Below are 27854 nucleotides of genomic sequence, written 5' to 3'. Positions count from 1 at the left end.
GTCCTTCCCTACACCCCTTCCCGTGCACTCCGCTCCATGGATAAATCCTTCTTATCTGTTCCCTTCTCCACTACTGCCAACTCCAGACTTCACACCTTCTGTCTCGCTGCACCCTACGCCTGGATTAAACTTCCTGAGCCCCTACGTCTTGCCCCATCCTTGGCCACCTTTAAATCTAGACTGAAAGCCCACCTCTTTAACATTGCTTTTGACTCGTAACCACTTGCCTCCACCTACCCTCCTCTCCTCCTTCCTGTACACATTAATTGATTTGATTTGCTTACTTTATTTTTTGTCTAAATACTAGTAGTAGTAGTAGTTTTACATACAGACTGAAAAGGCATGCCCAAGGATAGAGACTGTGCATATTTTTGCTTATTTAAAAGCACATGCATTGATTTGTCAAGGAAAGTAACCCTCTGAGAAGGCAGCTGCAAATCTCTGAGAGTAATTTTTTTTTCTTAGAGCAATCCACATAGTTTTGCTTTTTTCTTATTGCTGCCAACCCTCAGAGCCTGACAGTCCATAATAAATACTTTTATTTCTCCTGAGCGGGTGGATTTTTTTTTTACTTCTCTCTCCAAGCTACTGATGCTCAGATTCTATCATGCTGGTGCTACCGTGTGGAGCGCAGAGTTATCACTGAAGAAAACCATGCTGTTTGCTAAGAGATTAAAGAGTGGGGTGATCCATGCAGAGAGAATTAGGATGGAAGCTGGTCAAGCCTCAGGTATTCCAAGGAGAAAAGAAACAGAAGTGGCCCTAGTAATGGAAAGATACTGGTAGAAGGAAAGACTTGAGACACAGGAGTCAAGGAAAGGGAGAGAGGGGAAAGCAGAGTTAAATTTGAACCTGCAGAGAGCTGAGATGACTAAGTGGAGAAGGACCGAGGGCACGAGAAGGCAGGACAGCAGGTGTCAGACTCAAAGCTTGCATAGCGAGTTCCCACTTTATAAGGATTTCCATAAAGGAACATTCATGGCAGGAAAAAGATAACAAGGTTGACGCTGATATTCAATGGAGTGACTGCTCTAGAAAAGTATAAAAAACTTAGCCGTGTATTTTTCAGCAGATTTTCACCTGGCATATCTGTTGGAATATGTGGTCCTAATATTAGGGAAGCTATTTGTATAGCCCTGGTTATGGATAAAGATCTGCATAACCCTGAATATCACTATAGGGCCCTTTAATTAAGCCGCATGGAGGGACATAATGGCTGGCCCCGTAAAGCGGCATACCCGACCGTATTATCGAAACAAGATGGCCGGCCATCTTTCGTTTCGATAATACGGTCGGAGCCGGCCAAATCTCAACATTTGGGCCAGACTTAGAGATGGCCACCATTGGTTTCCAGCGATAATGGAAACTATTGGCGGCCATCTCAAACCTGGCCAAATCCAATGCATTTGGTCATGGGAGGAGCCAGCATTTGTAGTGCACTGGTCCCCTTCACATGCCAGGACACCAACCGGGCACCCTAGAGGGCACTGCAGTGGACTTCATTAATTTCTCCCAGGTACATAGCTCCCTTACCTTGTGTGCTGAGCCCCTCACCCCCCCCCCCAAAACCCACTCCCCACAACTGTGCACCACTACCATAGCCCTTACGGGTGAAGGGGGGCACCTAGATATTGGTACAGTGGGTTTGTGGTGGGTTTTGGAGGGCTCCCATTTACCACCACAAGTGTAACAGGTAGAGGTGGGATGGGCCTGGGTCCGCCTGCCTGAAGTGCACTGCAGTACCCACTAAAAACTGCTCCAGGGACCTGCATAGTGCTGTGATGGAGCTGGGTATGACATTTGAGGCTGGCATAGAGGCTGGCAAAAAAATGGTTTTTAATTTTTTTTTGGGTGTGAGGGGGTTGGTGACCGCTGGGGGAGTAAGGGGAGGTGATCCCCGATTCCCTCCAGTGGTCATCTGGCCAGTTGGGGCACTTTTTTGAGGCTTGGTCCTAAAAATAAATGGACTAAGTAAAGCCGGCCAAGTGCTCGTCAGAGCCGGCCTTCTTTTTTCCATTATCGGCCGAAGCCGGCCATCTTGTAACCATGCCCCCGTCCCGCCTTCCTACCCTGCCGACACGCCCCCTTTAACTTTGGCCGGCCCTGCGATGGAAAACAGTTAAAGCCGGCCAAAATCGGCTCTCCATTATACCGATTTGGCCGGGTTTAGTAGATGGCCGGCCATCTCCCAATTTGTGTCGGAAGATGGCCGGCCTTCTGCTTCGAAAATAAGGAGGATAGGCATCTATGTGCTCCCAATGCGCCTCAATTTGGAGTTACCGCCTGGCTACCACATGGCCCAGGTAGTAATTTCAGTTTTTACGTGCAGCTGCTATGCGCCCCGGAAAAACTTTTTATTTTCCTGCATGCGGTGGAAACCAGGCAGTAATCGTCATTCTATGCACGTAGACGATTACCGCACAGTTGCCGAGTGAGACCTTACCGCTATGTCAATAGGTGGTAGTAAGGTCTCAGATCCAAAACGGAAATGTGCCAATTTTTATTTTGCCACACATCCATGTTTGGCAAAAATTTAAAAAAGGCCTTTTTTACAAGTACGCTGAAAAATGGATCTGCGCGCGCCCAAAACACGCGCCTACACTAGCGCAGCCCATTTTTCAGTGCACCTTAGTAAAAGGACCCCTACGATCCACATAGCTTTTGGCCCCCTCCCCCTGCAATGCCTTTTCCTCCTACAATCCCAACGTTTGGCTGAATATTGAGATTATATATCGTTCAGCTCTAGATTCTGATAAAAAGAGATTTGTGCGGTTAACTCCTTAACTGCAGAAATCTATTGAACACCAAGCCCGATATTTTTAAAAATGTGCAACAGAGTGTCAACGAGCTGTGCCTATGTACATGGTGTCAGCCTGCCAGCATCTGGTATATTTCTGTAGAATTTACATCTATCAAATGCTGCTAGAGTCAAGCTCAGAGCAATTTATGGTGTTATCACATCACAGTCTGTTAATAATAATAATAAATCTAAGCAATGCATGAAATTGAAATTCTACAGAAGCGAATCAGAAACAGACGACTGGGGTTATTCTAGAAGCATCTCCATGTATAAACAGCGACATTTACATGTGTAAATCATATCCCCATGTACATGGTGATTTCAGAAAGCCGCTATTTATATACACGGAGATCCATACTACGCAGATATGGTCTTGGGCAGGAAAAGAAATCTACACATGTGGTCCTTATTTTGCAATGGGAATGCACGTACATGGGCAACATTTACCCATCAGGTTGTGCACTAGCTCAGAGGTGAGCACAGGTTTTTTTTAAAAAAGTGCTTGTTTATCCAGGGTTTTACATGAGGGATTAATGGAGTCATTCTGCTTAATCCCCTGGTGTTTATTTCCACCTCCAAAATAAAGAAAAACGGGTTTGTGCTGTCGATTTTTTCCCATATTTGTAAAATGGCTGCTCCCGCTGTGTGTGCCTGCAAACACATCTGCACGGCTGCTTGTGCAGAGTCTTCTGTAAAATACCGCCGGAATTCAGCAAGTCCACATCTGGATGTCTCAGTTCTGATCTCAAGGTTCTATGTAAAATTGATCTTCACATGTCACTCATTCAAAAGGTCTGGCATACTATAGGCTTAAAACACTTCCAGCATAGACCTCCTGGAGTAGGCACCCCAAAACCTTCCCACCAAAGTCCCACCAACCAAAACTCCTCTTTAAAACACTTCACCAGAATAATCATCGATCAGTTTTCAAGATGGTAAGTGAAGAATGGAGTAGCTCTGAAGAAGGATGAGCTGAAGATATTAATAAACAAAATAACTGCCTGGGCCCTTTGTTCTGCCCAAGCTCTGCTAAAAAATAAGCATGTCCCAGAGAGGATCTGACCAGACACCCTCATTCAAATAAAAATGCTAAGGAATGGTCACGTGATCTGTGGCAAATATGAGGAAGTGACAGAACCCAAGACAAAGTCATAGAACTAGGTGGGCAATGCCAGGAGGGGCATCTACCTTGGTGGAAGTAGATACTCCATAGGGGCAGATGAAAGGAAACAGATCATCAGATTGATATATTTAGTATGAAGAACAGCAGGGTCACTCTCATTATCTCAGGAACACTAGTAGTCAGATTTTGTGACAGAAGTATATTCATCAATAAATATGAAAAACGTTCCATCATGTATGCCTGGACAGTTTGGTCTGATTTAAGAACATCTCTATTGATGTACAGGTATGTGCTTGAAATAGTCATGGTGAAATGCTAAGTAGACTAATACACCCCTTCCCCTTAGCTAATTTGTGGGGTTTCTTTTTACTGGAAAGTAGAGGCTGACCAACAGATGCTCCAACACAGGAAATAGTGCTTAAAAGATTCTTTATTCACTACTTGGGCAAGAGGGACCCGACACAGTCTGTGTTTTGGTGCTATCAAACGCCTGCCTAAGGGGTCACATAAATATTCAAGCAAGACCTGAACTAATGAAATTGCTCCAAAAGACTTCATTCGGTAGAAAATCCAGGGTTACGCAGTGTCTGGATTTTCTACCAAACGAAGTATTTTTGGGCAATTCCATTAGTTCAGGTCTTGCTTGAATATTTATGTGACCCCTGAGGCAGGCGTTTGATAGCACCGAAACACAGACTGTGTTGGGTTCTCTTGCCCAAGTAGTGAATAAAGAATCTTTTAAGCACTATTTCCTGTATTGGAGCGTCTGCTGGTCAGCCTCTACTTTCGCTTGATCGTACTGACTACGTGGAGGCTTTCCTGTTTGTTGTGCTTTTTTTTTTTTTTTTTAACTTGCACAGTCTAAATAGAGGAAGAGTGTAAATAATGAATGATGAAGTCAGGATGTGGTAGACCAGGGTCATAAACAGGTCATGTTTAAGAATATCCTTAATGAATATACATGCATATTTGTTTAAAAATTTCTACTCCGCCTACAACTAGACGGATCACATAAAAACATATACAACAAAATCACAGATAAACTCTACAGAAACAGGAATGAAAAATGCTCAGACCTAGTCCATCAGAAGGTGTCAACCCCATGTTTCAAAAAAACAAGTGTTCTCAGATTTTTTTCGAAACTGTTCCATACTGTTACAAAGCCTTAAACATCCAGGCAAATTATTCCATATCTGGGGACCCGCAATCGAAAATGCTGAAGCTCGTGTTGAAGCATTTTTCACAACATTAATTTTGTTATTCGCAAGTAACATCGAAGTTTCAGAATGCAAAGTCCTCTGCAGTCGATACACAGCAATTACCTGTTTAAAATACCACGGGACAGATGCAGAGTACAAAACATAACGAATCAACCAATCTCAAGTATATTCATTAGGGATTTCCTTAAAATTGGACTTTGTGCCCTCCTGAGATGAATAAGGCCCTCAGTGGGGACTGTGAATTAGGGTCTAATTCCATGGTAGTGACCTTAGTCACCTGATGTCACGGTCAAATAGTTTTTCAAGAACCTACTTTGGTCTTTCCCAGTTGCTCATATTACAGTATTGCAGCTCCTCATTTTCTGACACTTGTATTTATTCACATTTTGGGCCCTGGTCCCCATTCCTCTCCTAATTATTCCTTCAGGAACCGTCTCGAAACCCTTAGTCCCAAATTACAGCTCCGTTGGCTCCCATCTATCTTTTTCATTCCATTTATTTGTTGCTGTTTTACTATGCTGGAGAGGTGGGAGTGGGGTGGGGGACCTTCATGAATTAAAGATCCTTCATATCATGAATTCATTAAAAGACCCTTCTTTGTGTTGTCATCAGAAACACAAGAATCCCAGAAACGGATTATGAATGCCTGAGCTCCAGACAAGCAGTCACGGTTGGTGTAGGACTGAGATCCTGGTGGAAACTGAAGTTCTGAAGTGCAGTGTTAGAATATGTGAACTGCAAACAATTCTTTACCCAAGGACATTTTAACAGAGTCCTCATGGGAACAGTCTTCCTGAGCTATTCTGAAGCTCCCTCTGTATAAATCATACTGCAATGACATGAACAACTGCAGTCCAGACTACAACACCTTGTAATATAAACAGGAAAACTCAAAGAATGAGCTAAAGATTTTCACAGGAATGACAACTTAAGGGTTTTCTGGCCTTTATTTTTGGGCCGAGAAGCATCTTCCTGCTCCTTTGGGCTTCCAGTTCAGTTGGGATCTGCTTCACCATGAACCTCATTTATAGTCATCAGGACATATCTCCATTGTGTTCTACTTCCCTGCAATTGTAGAGAGAGTCCTACTGGAGAAAGGCAGGCACCACACTTCAAGCCAGTTATCAGGTTCCTGTAAATGCTCAAGCCACTAGGTGTCACTGTTGGGCAACAGCTGAAACACCTTTCCCCCTCAGGGCTGTGAATGCTTCTCCTGTGGCATGAAACCTTTGGCTGACCTGGGAAAGAGGAGCTAGTTTTTTTTTGCTTATTTTGCATGGCATGTATTGGCTTAGCCCTGGAGCTTTTCTGTGGCTATGGCAAAGCTATTAAAAACAGGGTCCATAATGTCATGGAAAGCAGAAGCCATTAATGCTCAAAATCATTCGCACATTGTCAAGATAATCACAAAAAAAATTCCAATATCCCTAATTTCAGCAGGAAGGAGATAATTCTATAACAGGTGAAATACCATGGAGCTGGTGGAAGCAGCTGCATCTTCATGCTAGAGACCCATGCGTATCTTCCATTATTCTATAAGTCACATGCGTGTCAGTCCCTCCCAGATCCAACCTATGTCTATATCTACCTGTAAAACAGAGCTATTTACGTTATGTGCATATTTCCAGAATAGCTCTTAGGCTGAATTTGATCATTTATGTGTTATCAATAGAAATCAAACAAAATAAAACATGGAAAAGACACATAACATTTATGTGTTATGTGTCATTCAGGCTTATTTTCAAAAGAGAAGGACGCTCATCTTTCGACACAAATCGGAAGATGGGCGTCCTTCTCCCAGGGTCGCCCAAATCGGCATAATCGAAAGCTGATTTTGGGCATCCCCAACTGCTTTCCGTTGCTGGGATGACCAAATTTTCCGGGCGCGTGTCGGAGGCGTAGCGAAGGCGAGACTTGGGCATGCCTAACACATGGGCGTCCTCAACCCATAATCGAAAAACGAAGGGCGTCCCTGATGAGCACTTGGACGACTTTACTTGGTCCTTTTTTTGTTATGACCAAGCCACAAAAGGTGCCCAAACTGACCAGATGACCACCGGAGGGGATTGGGGATCACCTACCCTTACTCTTCCAGTGGTCACTAACGCCCTCCCACCCTAAAAAAGTTTTTTTTAAATATTTTTTGCCAGCCTCTATGCCAGCCTCAAATGTCATACTCAGGTCCATCGTAGCAGTATGCAGGTCCATGAAGCAATTTTAGTGGGTGCACTGCACTTCAGACAGGTGGACCCAGGCCCATCCCCCCCACCTATTACACTTGTGGTGGTAAATGTGAGCCCTCCAAAATCCAACAGAAACCCACTGTACCCACATCTAGGTGCTCCCCTTCACCCATAAGGGCTATGGTAGTGGTGTACAGTTGTGGGTAGTGGGTTTTGGGGGGGGGGGTTGGGAGGCTTAGCACACATGGTAAGGGAGCTATGCAGCTGGAGCAATTTCTGAAGTCCACTGCAGTGCCCCCTAGGGTGTCCGGTTGGTTGTCTAGCATGTGAGGGGGACCAGTACGCTACAAATGCTGGCTCCTCCCATGACCAAAGGGCTTGGATTTGGTAGTTTCTGAGATGGGAGTCCTCAGTTTCCATTATCGCCGAAAATCAGAAACAACGAAGTCTAAGGACAACCATCTCTAAGATCGACCTAAATTTCCAGATTTGTGCGTCCCCGACCGTATTATTGAAACGAAAGATGGACGTCCATCTTGTTTCGATAATACGGGTTTCCCTGCCCCTTCATGGGGACGTCCTGTGAGGACGTCCTCAGAAAAACTTGGGCGTCCCATTCGATTATGCCCCTCATTGTGTGTCATCAGCAAGTAAATGTTAGCATCCATTTTATCAAATTAACCCCCCCCCCAACTCCCCCCAAACTTAACTAAATTAGTCTTATTTTCAAAAGACTATTTTTAAAAAACATTTTACATCCTTGGTAAAATTGTTGAAAACAGAATCCATTGGTTTAAATCTATTCTTTTCAAAGAAGCAGGTTTGAGGTTCACTGGGGAAGAAAGTGGATCAGAAAAACATTTGTTGTTACTCTGAAGAAAGTAGTAGAGGGAATCCTTTGAAGCCTTCTGGGGGGGACAGGAAATCTCTACCGTACCTTACTTTGCTTTGAGCTACTACTGAAAAATGTGAGCTAAATCCAAATAATAATAATACTGATGACAGTAAATCATGCCTCACACCCACCGATTAATATACGAAGAATCAGAGGATGCAGAGGCAGTATGCTTCTCGCCAGTGACTCTAGATTGAAGTTGCCCTTATGTTCTTTCCTTCCCCCTTTTCTATCATTATTGTAGTTTTCCCCCAACCCTCTCTGTGGCTATCTGTCCTCTCTTTCTTGCCTTTGTATTAGATTGTAAGCTGCCAAGATGTTTATTCAATAGGTGCGATAGTAAGCCTTCCAATAAACTTGAAACTTTTGAGTGAAGGCTCGTGTGGAAGAAGACATACATGGCCTAAAAGACTACACTGCATTCAATTTTGGTTGCTGTATCTCAAAAATGATGATTTTCAAAGCACTTAGACTTACAAAGGTACGTGGAGGGGCATAATAGAACGGGAGCGCCCATCTCTAAGGGCGGCCATCTCCGGGGACGGCCCTGGGAAGGGGCGGAGTCAACCGTATTATCAAACAAGATGGGCGGCCATCTTTTGTTTCGATAATACGGTCGGGGCCAGCCAAAACTCAACATTTAGGTCAACCTTAGAGATGGTCGACCTAAATGTTGAGATCGCCAGACTTAGAGATGGCCGGCCTCGGTTTTCGCTGATAATGGAAACCGAGGCCGGCCATCTGAAAACCGGCCAAATCCAAGCCATTTAGTCGTGGAAGAAGCCAGCATTTGTAGTGCACTGGTCCCCATGACATGCCAGGACACCAACCGGGCACCCTAGGGGGCACTGCAGTGGACTTCAGAAATTGCTCCCAGGTGCATAGCTCCCTTACCTTCGTTGCTGAGCCCCCCCAAACCTCCCCCCCAACCCACTACCCTCAACTGTACAACACTACCATAGCCCTTATGGGTGAAGGGGGACACCTACATGTGGGTACAGTGGGTTCGTGGTGGGTTTTGAAGGGCTCATATTTACCACCAGGTAGGGGGGGATGGGCCTGGGTCTGCCTGCCTGAAGTGCACTGCAGTACCCAGTAAAACTGCTCCAGGGACCTGCATAGTGCTGTGATGGAGCTGGGTATGACATTTGAGGCTGGCATAGAGGCTGGCAAAAAATGTTTTTTTTGGGGGGGGGGGGGGTGGGAGGGGGTTGGTGACTACTGGGGGAGTAAGGGGAGATGATCCCCGATTTCCTCCGGCGGTCATCTGGTCAGTTTGTGCACCTTTTCAAGACTTGGTCGTGAACAAAAAGGGACCAAGTAAAGCCGGCCAAATGCTCGTCAGGGCCACCCTTCTTTTTTCCATTATTGGCCGAGTGCGCCTATGTGTTAACCATGCCCATTCCTACCTTTGCTACGCTCCCGACACACCCCCTTAAACTTTGGCCGCTCCTGCAATGGACTGCAGTTGAGGGTGGCCAAAATCAGCTTTCAATTATGCTGATTTGGCCACACCTGAGAGAAGGGCGTCCATCTCCCGATTTGTGTCAGAAGATGGGCGCCCTTCTCTTTCGAAAATAAGCTGGATAGTAACCTATGGAATATTGTAAGTCTAAGTGCTTTGAAAATGAGTCCCATAGTGGAATTAGAAAAGGTTCAAAGAAGAGTGACCAAAATGATAAAGGGGATGGAACCCCTCCAATATGAGGAAAGGCTAAAGAGGTTAGGGCTCTTCAGCTTGGAAAAGAGATGGCTGAGGGGAGATATGATTGAGGTCTACAAAATCCTGAGAGGTGTAGAACGAGTAGAAGTGAATCAATTTTTTTACTCTTTCAAAAAGTACAAAGACTAAGGGACACTCAAAGCTACATGGAAATACTTTCAAAACATAGGAAGAAATATTTTTTTTACTAAAAGAATAGTTCAGCTCTGGAATTTGTTGCAGGAGGATGTGGTAACAGTACTTAGAGTATCTGGGTTTAAAAAAGGTTTGGAGAAGTTCCTGGAGGAGAAGTCCATAGTCTGTTATTGAGATAAACATGGGGGAAGCCACTGCTTGCCCTGGGATTGGTAGCAGGAAATGTTTCTACCATTTGGGTTTCTGCCAGGTACTTGTGAATTGGATTGGCCACTGTTGGAAGAAGGATACTGGGCTAGATGGACTGTTGGTCTGACCCAGTATGGCTACTCTTATGTTCTTAAGCAAACAGCCCCTGTTAAATTCTGCAAAGAAAAGTTTCTGAAAACATTAGAATCGAAAAAAGAACACACACACACACACACACACACACACACACACACACACGATGCAGGTTCAACTGCTGGAAAGATAAGTCACTGCATGGTCAGAACATAAAAATTATTGATGGAAAATGTGACAAAAACTTACCATGGCAATGACTGAAAATTAGAGCACTTGAAACTGTTGGAATGATCCCAAGAACATGCATTACAAACAAATATTATGAAAGCTAAGATTCAAAAACATTTCAAATTTTGTAAAGCCAAGGATGAAACTGTAGATTATCAAGTCGTGCCTATAGCAAAGTAGCCAAAACTGACTGCAAATGCCTTGATTGAGTGGATAAATTAATCCATTGGAATCTCTGCAAGCGAACAACTGTTGGGATCGTACCATTGAAAAGCTCATGGAAAATGAGCAGGTGAAGATCTTGTGGGACTTTACAATACAAACTGACAGGCACTTGGAGCTCAACACTCACTCACGATCAGAAAATGTATGGTTTATAGATTTGGCGGTGATAGAAGTATTGATGAAAAGCAGCTGGAAAAAATAACAAAACACTATGATTTACAAATTGTAGTGGAAAGACTGGAGGAAAAACTTCAATGATAATACCAATTGTAACTGGAGCTCGTGTCGGGTCTTTTTGTCAAGGCTTATTCATTAAAGAACTGTGTTCCATTTTTAAAGCCCCGTGGTGCTGTTTTTTTTTTGTTTGGACTGTATTTTCTACTTCGTTCCCTCTGTTTTGCTATATACACATTTCCATTTTTACCATTAATGGCCAGGTGCTAATATCCCAATTACCGACCCCTATTTAGTAGGCACAAAGGGCTCATGCTCTAACCACACACTAATCAGTTGGCATGCGGCATTATAGCTGCACTAATTGATTTGCTCTGGGAACGCCTAGTCTCTACCTCCAAACACATTGGGGAAGTGTGCGCCGATGCCTGAAACTACCATAGGATGTCTGAGCAGTAGTGCATTTTGGTGCGTGGAAAGGCGCACGTCAGTACCAACTGCTACTTAGTAAAAGGACAGAAGCCTGTGTGGCCGCGTTGCTGATCTGCAAGGGCAGGCTTCTACATGGAGTGTTGCTAGTGGAATAGCAACATTCCATGTAGAATCTCAAATAGTAGCAACAGAATCTAAGATAGATAGTTACCCTAACTAGACATTCAATTTACTTATTCAATTAAAAACTAGAGTTATTAAAATGTGTCACCACATTAGTACACATTAACACCACTATCCTCCTAATTTAGAAAAAGGAACCTGCAATAAATGAACGCATAGTAACTACGTTAAAGCAACTGGACCACTGTCCTCAACTTAAGCACATAAGATATGTGATTCAGTTTAAGACGGCTGTTCAGGTGGATCTTGTCGGGTGATTGTGACCTGGACTGGCCACTGTCGGAGACAGGGTGCTGGGCTAGATGGACCTTTGGTCTGTCCCAGTGTGGCGATGCTTATGTCTTATGTCTGGATAGCACAGAATAGTTGTGTGCTATTGGATTATGTTCATCCCCATTGCTAACCACTTTCATATTTAGTTCATTCTCTTCCTACATCATTGAACCCATCACATTTATCGACAAATGCTGGTCAATGCCATTTTCCAAAGTCCAAAAATGCCCCAATGATGTTGTATTACAACGAGGGGAACACGGACAAACATCAGTTCATTCAATATCACAAATAAAGGTCGAGTGTTGTATCCACATTAGAGCACATTACTACATCAGATGTTCCTACAGAGGTACCAAAACAATGAAGCCGTAGAAAGAGGCAACCTCACCTTAGTAAAAGGGCCCCTAACTCCCTGTTACAATGTTACCCTCTTCCAACATAAGAGACACATACAATAATGACAGAAACTTTTTCAACTGCTCAGCTTTTGAATGAGACCTTGCGGAATTCTGTCCTTCCTCTAGACTTGCAGAGGTATCGTCGCTGCTATTTTTCCCTAGGTGACTATCTTCATGTCAGGGAGGGATAGCTGTTATTTTAGAATATCTAACATCTCAGAGAATGAACTGTAATGTATCTCTTGCAGGTCCTCGAATTAATAGCTCTTTAGATTCCATGATTATATAGTCTGTCTCATGCGTGTACTTGAATTTGGGGAGGTTTAACATAAACACATAAGTGTGAACTGGCTCTGAGCTTGTATCCTAACCTGGTGAACCATATCAGAAGTGAGGCATGGGAGGGAAACATGGAGAAACCCATTCAACACAGATCTGCTGGTGTCCACAGATATTTAGCAACCACGTATGCGTCCAGGACAAATGATTAAGGGCTGTCTCAGAAATATTATCGAACATCCTTAAACTCACCAAGACTCTATGACATTTAATTAATTTATTTTTACATTTGTATCCCACATTTTCCCACCTTTTTGCACGCTCAATGTGGCTTACATAGTACCGTTAATGGCGTTAGCCGATTCCGGTCTGAAACAAATACAAGGTATGAACAATACAAGATGATATTGTGGTAGAATGAGGTTCATGTATGGTAGGTACAATTGGTTGGAACTTAGAGAGGGAGAGGAAGAGTCAGGTAATGCCCATTACGGTCTTTGTTTACATTGTGTCGCAGGTATCTAGGTATTTTTACATTTAGTAGACAGCTTGTGAAATTGTGAAATTTTATTATTTATTTATTTATTGGGATTTATTAACCGCCTTTATGAAGACATTCACCCAAGGTGGTGTACAGTAGGAACAGTTTAACATCAAACTTAAAATTTTGTTAACAGCATAACAATAGTAAAATGACCAAGTATAAACATAAATGCAGTAAATATAGCAAACTAAACCTAATAATAGGACTGCCAAGAAACAGGATAAAAAATATACACATTTAACAGCACTGAAATTGAAATAACAGCGATATAATACAATGTAAGCATAATACTTATTAAATATCTAATAACCACACAATTAGAACTTTCAAATAACATTGCTATGATTCTAATGCTTTTCTGCAATACAGCTTACCTTATAGTTGAGGGGCCAAATGCAGCTATATAGATGAGGACAAGATGCGGGGTACAGAGTCAGTTGGGGTAAATAAGTGGGTGGCTAAACTCAAGGCAAGTTCTTTGTACAGTTAATCAAGATATAAGGAACTGGTCTAAGTTACAGATTGTGTGTTGCAAGCTAGTCCAGGTGCAGAATGAGTGTATAGTCAGTCACTGTAGGTATTAAAGGCTTGGGAGAAGAGCCAGGCTTTTACCTACTTCCTGAAGTTGAGGTAGACTCGAGTTAGACGTAGCCCCTCTGGGAATAAATTCCTTACCATGGGGGCTACTCCTGAGAAGGCTCGCTGGTGGGTATCACATCATACAATATCTTATGCTAGAAAGGGATGTCGGTGCAACCATAGAATTGGCCAAGCCATGGAGGGTTGACTTGAAGGACACCCTGTTCTGTATCACTACGGGGGTAATTGTATATGGAGGGCACCACAGATGCATGTAAAACACCAGAATACTGGCGTATATGAGTGAATGTATAAATGCCAATATTCCAGCCACAGTTTCGAAATGCAATAGCACATAGTTTGAAGGTGACCACACCCATATGCATAAATGATGGAATTGTATCATTTACATGCATTTTGTAGTGATCAATTGTAGGCGGGGCTGCCGAGAGATAGTGCCAGGCCTGGGGCAAGGCTTCCACAGCCACCCCATCTCCCCACTTGGGCCGTCACACCCTCCGACTTGGGCAGCTGTCCCGCCCCCTTACCTTCCTGTGTCTGCTCCTCCGTCACTCTCCTGCTGCTGTGTGCTGGGACTCGGGTTATTGTATTAACACAATCACCCAGGTCCCGACACATAGGGGCAGGAGACAGACTCCAGTGCTGGGCCCCCCTTGGAGGCTGAGACCCCCCCTGCCTCCCTCCTCTCGGTGGCCCTGACTGTAGGTCTGAGGTTTCACTCCAGCTCTACGGCTGATATAAGTGGTTGTCCATATTTGCCCCGCTAGTCACCTACTTTCTTTTAAACTATAGGCCCCTCCTTAGTCATGAAAACTGGGTGTTCTTTTATTAATTAATTAATGTATTTATACCCCACATTATCCCAACAGACATGCAGGCTCAATGTGGCTTACAAAAAACGGAGAGAGAGAGAGAGAGAGTGATCTCTGGTGACATCAAATACAAGATAGAATTGAAGGGTTATATTGCATGAAATAAAGAATACAATGCATGAAACAAAACAAAAGAATAAGTCCAAACAGAAGCCAAGTATGCCAAGCTAGAAGAGGCAGTAGTCCTATATTGTTTCTGTAGAAAATGTTTTTTTTAAACAGATATGTTTTGAGGGCCTTGCGGAAGGTAAGGTAGTCACTCAGTCTGGTTATGGCTCTGGGAAGCGCATTCCAGACTTGAGCACTGATGAAGGGAAAGGTTGACGCCTGAATAGATCCTTGCTTATAGACTTTCCAATTGGGGTAATGCAAAGTGAGATATAATCTTGATGATGGGTTAGTATTTATGACTGGCAAGTCTATCATGTTCAGCATGTAACTTGGTGCTTCCCCGTGGATGATTTTATTGAATTATTATTAATAAAGCCATTTAGCTCACCTTTTCCCAGTGAGTTTCATTTAGGTACAGTAGGTATTTTCCCTGTCCCCAGTGGCTGATGCTCAAAACATAACGCCTGTGCCAGAGGCGATTAGGGTCTAGCGCGGGAGACAATGTGCGTACCGAAGATTGTTGCAAAAAGCATGCAAATCTAGTCAAATGGGTGCTAATGAGGTCATTTCCTATTCCCTCCCAGTACTCAAAGTAGGTGGTAGGGTGTTTGAAGAGAGGATTTCTCACGATTCTTTCATTAAAATCTGCCAGTTTTGATTTCTTTTGGAAGCCCGGGCAAGCCTGTAACAAATAAATGTGCGTGAGTCCGAGCAAACCCCAAAGTGAAAGCGTACACTGGGGTCTCTTTCCTACGCTTAAATATAAGCTTTCCAAGTACAAAAAAAAAATTAAAAGCATGTATGTAAAGGCACAGAAAACAGACGCCAGTGTGGGCTTCACTTTCGGGTTTGTCTTGCGCATGCGCACGGGAGCCGAGCTTACCACAAAACTCTTCTGCGCATGTGCCGAGCACGCTCTCCCTTGCTTTTGCTTTTACAGCGCACATGTAATTTGAATAGCATTTCCTTTCAGCATTGGCGTACTAGTTTTTTGCGCTGCTCCGGCGGTATGGGTTCTGCGCTTTTGGCTTTACCACGGGAATTCTGAGCAGCGGCCTATGGGTTCGGATCCATGGCAAGTCTCTGCTTTTGTTAACAAAATGATCTTCTCAGCCAATTAAACTTTATATCGAGACGGAATTGTTTGTTGATTCATTGCAAATGACATCGTTTAGAAGTTAGCCCAGGGCGATGGGTGGCAAATCCGACCCAGAGACAAGTGTGGTTTCACACCAAACAGAGAGACAGATGTCGAAACGGTTCCGTTTGAGAAGGGGCTTAACACATTCCGCTCCTGGAAAATTGTTAAAGTAAGATTTCTCAGCTTTGAAGCAGTGGAAACACACACAACAATTTTCCATAGTGTAGATGGTGGAGTCGGCTGATGAAACTTCTTTATTGTGAAATAAAATCAGATAATATTATGTATTTATTTATTGGGCTTTATTAATCACCTTTATGAAGACCTTCTCCCTACCTTGCCTTCAGCCTCTCCCAGCAGCATAAATACAGAGGGGAACAGGCAGAAAAAACATGGGATATGCATAAAGGAATCCTATGCAGTAGGAAGGGATCCTCAGAAGCTTAGCCGAAATTGGGTGGCGGAGCAGGTGGGGGGAAGAGGGGTTGGTGGTTGGGAGGCGAGGATAGTGGAGGGCAGACTTATACGGTCTGTGCCAGAGCCGGTGATGGGAGGCGGGACTGGTGGTTGGGAGGCGGGAAATACTGCTGGGCAGACTTGTACCGTCTGTGCCCTGAAAAAGGCAGGTACAAATCAAGGTAAGGTATGCACATATGAGTTTATCTTGTTGGGCAGACTGGATGGACCGTGCAGGTCTTTTTCTGCCGTCATCTACTATGTTACTATGTTTACACCTGGCCAGTTTAGGAGGTACAAGGCTGTCGGATATAATGGAGCATCTGCTTTGTTATCAGAACTGGTAAAATACAGGGCATTAGAGTCCTGGTCTGACTTTCTCAGCCTCCAACTTAAAGCCCATTTTATTTCAGACACAGTTTCACAAATGAGTCCGACGCCCCAATGGGCTGACTCCTCTCCTTCCTCAGACCCATCGGTGCAAAGGAAGATGTGGACAACAGTGCTGTAAGGTTGAAGCTACTTTTAACCATAACCAAAAAAGCGGATGGCAGACTTCCCCCTGGAACTGATAAGGGCTCACTTGCATTCTGATTCTAAAGATACACGTGTCCCCAGAAGGTGAAAACGCCTCGCTCGCCTGTCCTGCACAACCCCCCCCCCCCCCAATTCCCAACTCAGATCCCAGCTCATGCATCATTTTTTTCTACTTCTGATACAGATGGTTAAAATGCTAACGTTGTAATAAAAACAAGCAAAACGCCCATAAGATTTGCAGAATTTACACATATCGCAGTAATAATCTTAGCAAACAGGAAAATCAGCTAAATTGTGGTCAGAAATTGAAAGGTTTGTTATAGGTCGTTCAGGGTTTTTTTTCCTGCACTAATTAGCTCCTTCCATTTGGTGCAAAGGGCAGCACAATGTCCGGGGTCGTCTTGCAGACCCGACAGGCACCAGAAGAAAGTGGGGGAAATGCGGGGGAGGAAGGCAGAAGTTTTCTGCAGGGAGCTGAGGAGGTCTTACCTGGTGCAAGTCCTGCTGCAGAGGGCTCACCGGGAACCAGGAGCAGAAAAGCCGGAGCCGACGCGGGAGCTGTCCAGGGTAGCAGAGCCTCCTCGGTGGGCTTCATCGGAGCAGTCAGTCAGCGAGTGCAGCTCCGCCGGCTGCAGACCAGAGACAGCTTCTGCCCCTGCTGCTGCCTGAGCATTTGGGCTGGAGTGGAGGGGGGGGGGGGGGGGGGGGGGTAGGGGATGTGTGTGAGTATTTAAGTGGCTGTGTGAGGTTAGTCCGTGTGATAGTTGGAAGAGCTGGAAGGGGTTGTGAGGATTGTGTGTGCGTGAGAGAGAGTTTTTAAGTGGCTGCGCGAGAATATTATGCGAATTTGAAGGGGTTGTGAGTGACAGTATTATATGTGTGATTGAAAGGGGCTGTGAGGGTATTCTGTGTGTGAAAGGGGTGTTTTTAAGTGGCTGTGAGGATATTACGATTATGTATGTGTGTGTGAGAGAGAGAGGGAGGGTTTGAAGGGGCTATGAGTGAGAATATTGTTTGTATGTGTGAGAGTTGGAAGGGGCTGTGAGGATATTCTGTGTGTGAGAGAGTTTTTAAAGTGGCTGTGACAGTGGCATAGGCAGACAGCCAATTTTGGATGCGCCTGAGCTCAAATTGGTTGGGCACAACATTTTCTGTGCTCCTGCCATACCCCCCACTCTCTCCAGGCACCTCACAACTCAACTTACCTAAACCTTTACTTCCCAAGATGCAAGGGATTGAAATATAAATCAATATATGCGTCCAGCTTCTCCCACGTAAGCACACAGCTCTGGAACTTTACCAAAAGACCTGAAATCCATGAACAATCTCCTGAACTTCCAAAAAACCCTAAAGACCCACCTATTCAGAAAGGCGTATCTCACAGAACCAATATAAACAACGAAAAATGAACACCACCACCTAACCTAGGAAACAAACAATTCTCTAAACCTTGCTGCATGATCCCACCCAGTGGCGTTCCTAGGGGGGCTGACACCCGGGGCGGATCGCCGATGCGCCCCGCCCCACAGGTGCAGCACCCCCCGGATGCAGCGCGACCCCCCCAGTGAAAAAACACCTCCCGCGAAGGAAGTAACCTGTTCTGGGGCAGAGAAGAAGCATGGAACGAACGGAGGACAGGCGCGCGCGGCACCCCCCAGCAGCGTGCACCCGGGCGGACCGCCCCCCTAGGAACGCCACTGATCCCACCCCTTGCATTCTGCTCGGGGCAGTCCACAGCAGATCTACTTAAATTACTATACACTCTGTATCCATTCACCCTGGAGCCATACCTACCTCTCCGGATTCATGTAAGCCACATTGAGCCTACATTGGTGGGAAAATGTGGGATAAAAATGTAACAAATAAAAAAATAAATACTATATCTGAAAGTGCCCGGATCTCATTTTTACCAAGTTTGGCAGGCAGCAGCAATGGCCCTGAGCCATTGATATTGGTACTCCCACATGTGTGTGGTTGTCGAAGACTCAAGGATGGTGCTGCACACTGCAGAACTTGGCAGAAGGGAAGTTTGGCCACCTTTGGAAGAGGTCCACAGCTGGCAATGCTTGGAAATCCCCACCAGCAACAGCAAGGGTCTGGGCTGGTGTTAAACATGCTGGGGCCCAAGTCAGAAAATAAAAGATGGGGCCCTCCTGATCCCCCTCTCTTCCCTGCCTCCCCTTCGATCTCCCAGCTGCCATTACCATCATACCGACAGGATGTCAGCAAATGCTGAACAAGGAATCACAAAAGTTGAACTGGACTTGATCTTCCTGCTTCTCTTGGTTATCCTGAAGCTTCAACAATGTTGTCAAATAGTATAGCTTCTGGACAGGTGGGAAAGAATGGTCTGGATATTTGAAATTCTCCTTTAAAAATTTATGGAACATATCTCTTGGTGAAATAAATCTTGAATACGGAAAATTAAGTATTCGTAGATTTAAATTCCTCGTTGCATTCTCCAAATTTTCCATTTTACGATGAAGGAGTAATCTATCCCCTGCAAACTGAGCTTGACTCTCTTGTAATTTAGCCACATCTTATATAATAAAACTCACCCTCAACGTTCTGAAGACACTGACGTCACTTCCTTCAAGACGGGTTCGAAGGGTTCGTGGTGGTGAAGCCACCGAAATTGCCAAGTCTTGGGGCCCTGCCCTCGCGTCAAACGTGATGACGTTGAGGGCGGAGCAATGGCGTCACACACCGAGTGCGGAGCAATGGCGTCAGAACGACGAAGGGGTCGGGCGTATGGTGCGTTCAGGAGGTGCGGAGCAATGGTGTCAGAACGACGAAGGGGTCGGTAGGTAGGTAGGGAGGGAGGGAGGGAGAAAGGGCTATTCCACTAGCAACATTCCATGTAGGAGGCTGCACAGGCTTCTGTTTCTGTGAGGACGTCAGACTCACAGAAGCAGAAGCCTGCGCGGCCACATTGGTGATCTGCAAGGGCCGACTTCTACATGGAATGTTGCTAGTGGAATAGCATATGTGCAGGACGTCAGACTCACAGAAGCAGAAGCCTGCGCGGCCTTCTACATGGAATGTTGCATGTAGAATCTCCAATAGTATCTATTTTATTTTTGTTACATTTGTACCCTGCGCTTTCCCACTCATGGCAGGCTCAATGCGGTTTACATGGGGCAATGGAGGGTTAAGTGACTTGCCCAGAGTCACAAGGAGCTGCCTGTGCCTGAAGTGGGAATTGAACCCAGTTCCTCAGGACCAAAGTCCACCACCCTAACCACTAGGCCACTCCTCCACTTGTGATCCTATAAGACAAAGAAGCTTTATTGAGACTATATTTTCAAAAAGCCCAGCCTAATTTTTTAGGAGGGAAAGTGTTAATTTTTCCTGATATTTCTAAATGGACTCAACAAAGGAGAAAACAATTTACTGAAATGAGACAAGACTATTGAAAGCTCGTTTGCAGTTACGATTTCCATGTAAATGTATTGTTTCCTTTAAAGACAAGAAATACGTGTTTTTTGAACCCCTCCAATTGCGCTGTTTTTTGAATTGGCAGGGTAGCACAGGTGAAGATCCAAATGTTTAGCTGTTCAAGTGTTTAAAGGGGAAAGACTGCCTGTATCTTTTCACAGTAATAGTTTCCTTTATATTCCAACTTCCATTGGATTTTTCATGGACTCTCCTAATTGTGGACTAATTAACCAAGTAAGAAGTTGATTGTATGGTTATTATTTCTTGGTAGCATTTTCCCCAAATCTTGGTGTGTCTTTGCAAAAATTTAAATTCATAAATAAATAAAAAAACAAAAAACAAAAGTTGAACTGGGAACCCCAAGAAGTTAAACTTGGCCTGAGTGCAACACTAGAGAAATAAAATTAGAAATGCATTTCCTTTACTAGTGAACTCGATACAAAGACATCTGCTATGCACATTTCCCAAAGCTAACATATTCCATTTAATACATTCAAAATAAAAATGCTTACAGATAAGGAGCAGGGGGAGGGGGGGGGGGGGGTCGGGCATATACTCTAAGCCCAGTCCCTGTATACTTTTTCTAGTCTTGTAGAATGTGGGCTGCCCAGGCGTACTGAGTTATTGGGCTTACTGGTTTTATTTGAATCCACTCGGATAGCAAAAAGCAAGTTTGGGAGGTAATGGAAATAGTGTGGGGGGGGGGGGGGGGGGGGGGAAGGGTTGGATGGTGGGGGAAGGGAAGGGACATATACACGTTGTATGGTTCCAGCATGATATCTTATTGTTTGTATGTTGGGTACATTGAGAATGTTGTGTTGTTTACCTTTGAGTTGTCAATAAAATATATTTAAATTAAAATAAAAATGCTTTCTTCTACTTTTGTTGTCTGAACATTTTATTGTTCCATCATATTCATTTCAGTTTCTCATTTCTGCTTTCCTGTCTGTCCTCTGCTAATTCTCCTTCAAGCGGCTACTGTCCATATGTCTTTTCTCCTCTCTCCTGTCTTGTTCTGTTCCCTCACTACATGTATCTTTGACATATTGATTTTTCATTTTTAGCTCTTTCCTCTCTTTTACTTTACTGTTTTTCTGTTTCCTCAAATTTCACCCTCTTCATTTTACTTTTCAGCTAGCTATTAAATTCCATCTCCTCTCCCATTACCCATCTCACTCCTTCCCCTAGCCTTCCATTCCCTTTCATCTTTAATCAACTCCACATACCATATTTCTACACCCTGTAATCACTATCCTCATTCATTTTCTTGCCTCCCCCCCAGTTTGTCCTCTCCCACATAGTTTCACCATTTATAGCATTTTCCTCCATTCACCCTTCTAGCTTCACACCTGCGCCCTCTTTCTCCCCTCCCCACCCTTGTAGCCTGACATCTTCCTGTCTTCCACTCCCCCAGCATCTTCCTGTCCCTTCTCTCTTCCCTTCTGCCCCTCCCCATGATCCAGCAGTTCTCCCTCTCTTCCTTGCCTCCAGCTGTCCAGCATCTTTCCTTCACTCCTTTCTGTTCCTGGATCCAACATCTTCCTCTTTCTCCCTTCCTCTCCTTTACCCCAATGTCCAGCCTCTCCTCCCTCCATCCTTTTTCCTACTGTCCACATCTTTTTCTCTCTTCCTTGTGACCCAGGTCCAACATCTCTTTCTTCCTCCCTCTCCCCATGCAGCATCTGTCTCTCCTTCCCATGTACAACACTTCTCCCTCTCCCTGTGCATCTCCCTCCCCTCCACCCCATCACCCCCATGTGCAACGTGTCTCCCTTTCTCCCCTGTGCAGCATCTCTCCCTCCCACCCCACCTCTAATAATCCTTCTTCCCCTAACCCATGCACCATCTCTCCCTCCCATCCCACTCCCAGAAATACTCCCTCTCTCTAACCCCACACTCCATGTGGCATCTCTCCCTCCCTCCATATTCAACAATTAACCCTATTCCTTTCCTTCTCCCCCCTCCCATCCAGTTCTCTGCCAGTGAGAATCTCTCCCCTGCTCCCATCTACCTTCACAAATGTTTGTGTCCAAGGGTTGCCAGCAATGGCAGTGATTTCCACATGCTGTGCACAGCTAACCCGGAAGCCTCCCCTCTGAAGTGTTCAGTCCAGGCAAAAAACCCCCCAGGAAGTTGTGTTGAGTGGGGGTGATATACAGCAGAAGGGAGGCTTCCGGGTTAGTTGTGGGCAGTGTGTGGGAATTGCTGTGAAATATGTGTGAAGGAAGGGAGGGAGGGAGATGCTGGACTGCATGAGCTTTTGAAGCCAAGCCTGCTCCCCCTATGCTGGCACTTGCAAGAGTACAGAGCCGCTGGTTGGGCCTGAGCCCAAATTGGGTGGGTCTAGTTTAAATAATTATATAAAATAAAAGAGTTGCACAAAGAACAGAAATCAACCCAACCTTGTCGTCTGTGGAAAATCTACTTAACCAAAGATGATGGATAATTTAAGACATCAAAACCATAAAGTAGTTGAAAACAAGGACAAGAAAACAGGACAAGTTGGCGGTTCTCCAACACATGGACAATTTTCATTACCCAGAGATTTTGCACCAATTTTCAAAGCAAATGTAACACACAGACTTTCAGTTTGGAAACTTTTAGAAGGTTTATTGGAGATATTACACAGTGTAAATTGGACTTTGTTTTTGATGGACCTGTGTTAATTTAGTTTATATCCATTTCTATTATCATTTATATGGAGGAATACTGATTTTATATATTTATTGAAGAATTTGTAATAGTGTGGTTTTTGTTTTAAGATGACACTCTGCAATCTTTTACAGTGTAGCTTTTAATTTATATTTATTTATTTTCAGCACGATATACTGCAAGGGATCCCTGAGGTGACAATGCGATTTACAGGTACTTTGCATTGTTAATTCTTTTCATCTTGTTATTTGTTTTTTAATATATAATAATTTTGTGCCTATAAGTAGTGTGGTTCCTTATGATGTCTCTGCTCATTTAGTTAATGTTTTAATTTTGTAATTGTAAACTCCTGATGCAAGCATTTTAGCCGAAACATGGTCCACGTCAAGTCAGTGGAAATTGAAATAAAGGATTTTTAAGCATCTTTTCCTATTGTCATCTGCATTGTTTCGTCTGCTTGGAACATTTTCAACAATTTTCAACTCCTCATTTAGGGATCCTTTTACTAAGGTGTGCTAATGGATTTAGCGTGCGCTAAATGAAAAGATGCCCATTATATTCCATTGGCCACCTTATCATTTACCATGTGCTAAATCGGTTAGCGTACCTTAGTAAAAGGATCCCTTACAGTGTAAAACACTGTTTTACCTAAAGGAAGGGCTTTGAAAATTTCGCTGCTTGTTCAGAAGCATGTTTGGCTTTTATGAATCTGTTACAAGGAATGAGAGACAAATACTTGAGTTGGATAGAGTAAATGCGGCTTTTGTAATGTTTTCAATATCTCCTCCTGCATCAGGAGAAAAGCACGAGCAGGACATCTGCCATTAATCCTTTTGTTTCTCTGAAAGTGCCTGTTCTCTGTTGTGTGTCTGTAGCATCCTAGATTGGTCTGAAAGTCTACCAGTGCACACTGTAATGACCTTTGCTGAAATAACTAATGAATTTTCTGGTACTAGGTGGCAGATCCATAAAGCAGCGGTTGGAAGCCAAAAGCTGCATTGTGTACCAGTGGGTGTGGTGTGTTTCCTGAAGGAAAACCAGGTTGCAGAGAAACAGGCATCCAAATTCAGGCAGTTTTTCCCCCTTGCAGTACCTTCTCTTCCATGCAAGAACGGTGTTAGCAGGAGACAGAGAAAGGGCAGAGAGAGTAGTTTGAGAAACTGAGCATTAGTCTCAGCCACTGGGGAATAAATGTCAGAGAAATGTCTGATAGAGTTAGCTCTGCCTAATAGAATCCAGCTTTTAGAGGCTGCGGGTGTAAATTCTGGCACCGTTGACTGAATGGCCTGAAATTCTTTCACCAGCTGCCTCTTTAGGATCATAACACTGCTGTTGACTGGCAGGTTAGAACCCTTACCTGCAAGATACCCGCTGGGCTGAGGAGGGGCAGAATGGGAAGTATTTCGGGACTCATTGGCAGACTAATTCTGAGGGGAGGGCATGCAGAAAGTGCCTGTCTCTTGCCAAACAGTTGATTAATAAGAATTCTGGCCTGGTGAAGTGGTCTTTCCTTTGCTGTGATCCCACCTGTATCGCTTGAATCTCACACAGGATATAATCGTTGACTTACCTCTTTTGCTTCTTTCTCCCCTGAGGAAGCATGCGTGCAGTTTGGGCTCTGCAAACATGTTACCAGGCAGTTCCCTCCCTTAGCTGGCAGTGTGTCTGTTTCTCCATTTTTACTTGGTAAAATGTTGCAATGATCCTGCGATTTTTAAGCCACTGATAAATGAAGCCCAGATTGTCAATGCTTCTGTGCCAGGACACTAGCATTGAATATCCAGGTCGATGTAGCCATCTGGAAGTTAACCAGGCACCAGCCAATGTTCAGACTAATGCCCGGTTAGTTCAGCAGATAAAGTTAGACCAGTTCTTTTTTTAGCTATCCTAGATTCGGAAGCGCCAAACCCCTACGAGAAAAACTACACTGGCTCCCAATCAAAGAACGCATTGCGTTCAAAATCTGCACCTTGGTTCATAAAGTTATCTACGGCGATGCCCCAGGATACATGACAGACCTCATTGACTTACCAACCAGAAACACAATGAGATCAACACTCACATACCTAAATCTCCACTACCCAAGCTGCAAAGGACTCAAATACAAATCAACCTATGCATCCAGCTTCTCCTATATAAGCACGCAACTATGGAACACACTACCAAACGCCGCGAAAGACCTATCAACACAAGACCTATCAAACTTCCGGATGCCACTGAAAACTTACCTGTTCAAAAAGGCATATCCAAATGATCCAACTTAAATGCCTAAACCCTGCAGCACAACGAATCTAATACTCGAAATGAACATAACATAACTCTTCTCCTTTCCTGTTCCATAATGTGTCTGTCACACATGATCTCTACCATCACTATGTACTTGTCATACCGGAACTGGCGATCGCCAGCATGGTTCTATGTAAGCCACATTGAGCCTGCAAATAGGTGGGAAAATGTGGGATACAAATGCAATAAATAAATAAAAATAAATAACCAGTTAAGGAAAGGGAAGCACTGCATTGCTACCAGTAAGGGGTGCTGCTTCAATCTTGTGTTTTCAATCTCTAGGGACAGCCAATTTCCCTGGAGTCCTGCAGAATTTGCCTGTCCCTCGCTGTTGAAAAAGTGATAGTGAAACAGCACCACACACTGGCAGGACTGTAGATAGCAGACTCCCACGCAGCTTAGAGGATGGGATTTGATATACTACCACGCCATTCTGCGCAGAGCGTCCTTTAGAGAATACTAGCTTAGGGACCCTTTTACCAAGCAGTGGTAACAGGGGCCCTGCGCTAGCAGCAGTGAGTGCTTTTGCCTTGTGCCATGGCCCCTTTTACCGCAGAGGGTAAAAAGGCCAAAAAAAGAAATGGCCATGCGGTAAGTTTGCAATTGACGTGTGGCAATTTTTTTTTTTTTTGGGGGGGGGGGGGGGGAGGGAGATCTTACCGCCACCCATTTTAAGGTTGATTGTAGTGTCACTGTAGTCCTCAACTTTTCCCATTTATACAACTCTGCTTGAGAGTGAGTGAAACAAGCCCCAAATGTTTAGGAATGGCCTTGTGCCTTTGGAAAGACAAAAGAGCACCAACTACTCTTTTTCCTAAACCCCCCTCCCCAATTTTTTTTGATCATGGCAAGATGTGTTCTCCCTATCCTCTATGGGGAAGACCAAACTCATAACCTTTATATAGGACAGAATGCCCAGAATCAGTCATGCAGATTTAGGGGAGAAGTGATCAACATGGGCAACTGTTAAGAAGGGTTATTTTACCACTACTACTACTACTATTAAACACTTCTATAGCGCTACTAGACTTACGCAGCGCTGTACAAATTAACATGAAAAGACAGTCCCTGCTCAACAGAGCTTACAATCTAAATTGGACAGATGAACAGACAGCTAGGGGTGGGGAAATTGCAGTGGTAGGGGTGATAAGTGAGGGTGTTGAGTAAGAGAGTCATGGTTAGGAGTCGAAAGCAGTAGCAAAGAGGTGGGCTTTAAGCCTAGACTTGAAGACAGCCAGAGACTGAGCCTGACGTACTGGCTCAGGGAGTCTATTCCAGGAATAGGGAGCAGCGAGATAGAAGGAACGGAGCCGGGAGTTAGCAGTGGGGGAGAAGGGGGACGACAGGAGACATTTACCTAGCGAACGGAGTTCACGGGGAGGAGTGTAGGGAGAGATGAGTATTTTACCACAACTGACGGTTCCATTTTATGCAATGAGACCTAGTTAATAATAACTGGGATTAAGAGTAAAATAACACATCTTAATGGTAGCCATTATTAACAACTCCCCCTCCCCATTCATTAAAAAAGAAATATTTCTAGAAATTGTAATCACTGCTCTACATATTAAAAGTAAGCGAAGTACAGGACAATCAAGCTATTGTGACATTGCTGATGAGGTTGGCTCTTATTGGTGGAATGAGGCATTATGACATCACAATATCAGCTCTTAAATCACTGCTATATGAAATAAAAGTGAGCCAAGTATAGGACAATCAAGCCCTTCTGACATCACTGATGAGGTTGGCTCTTATTGGTGGAATGAGGCATTATGACATCACAATATCAGCTCTGGTTACCAGAGACTGAAACTCTTCACACTAAGAGGGGAAGTTATCAACGTGGGTTACTGTTAAAAAGGGTTATGTTACTACTAAGTGGTGCTGTTTTAGCACAGGTCCATTTTTTGCTATGAGACCTAGTTACTAATAACTGGGGTTAAAAGTAAAATAATCTGTCTTAATGGGTAGCCCATGTTAATAACTTCCCCCCTTATGCTATAGGGTAGTTTAATTGTTACCCGGGTAATTCTAATTAGCCAGTTAACTACTAAAGAAACTAGGGATTCACTTACTATTTAACACAATGATTCTGAATTAGTCTTTTTGCTCCTACTGCTATTTGGCAAATCGCGATTTGAGGCAGCAAAGCCCCTTCGTGAGAAGCTCCACTGGCTCCCGGTCAAGTAACGAATTGAATTCAAAGTCTGTGCTCTTGCCCACAAGATTGTCTAAGGGAACGGTGCAGCCTATATGTTCAGCCTAATCGACCTCTCGCCAAGGAATTCCGAGAAGTCGTCTCACGCCTATCTCCATCTCCACTTCCCTAATTGCAGGATCTTAAGATACAAGCTGCTCTTTGCCTCTTCTTTTTGTTCACGTGTCCCCGTTTCTGGAACGCTCTACCATCAACATTAAAAGAGACAACTGATCACACACTGTTTAAGAAATCCCTAAAGACTTACCTGTGTGATGGATGTTACTCCTCTACTGCTTGATCCTCTGCATCCCCGCATCCCTCTCCCCTGCTGTTTCCCTCTCTTCCCCTCATCTACTTTTTCTACCCTGATTTGCACTAGTATTGTTATGCTGAACTTTTCCTCAAATGCCGTAAGCCACATAGAGCCTGCCTTGGTGGGATTATGTGGGATATAAATG

The sequence above is a fragment of the Microcaecilia unicolor genome, chromosome 10, assembly GCF_901765095.1.
Source record: "Microcaecilia unicolor chromosome 10, aMicUni1.1, whole genome shotgun sequence".
Classification (NCBI taxonomy): Eukaryota; Metazoa; Chordata; class Amphibia; order Gymnophiona; family Siphonopidae; genus Microcaecilia; species Microcaecilia unicolor.
The sequence above is the reverse complement of the archived record's forward strand: the minus strand, read 5'-3'. Positions refer to the sequence as shown.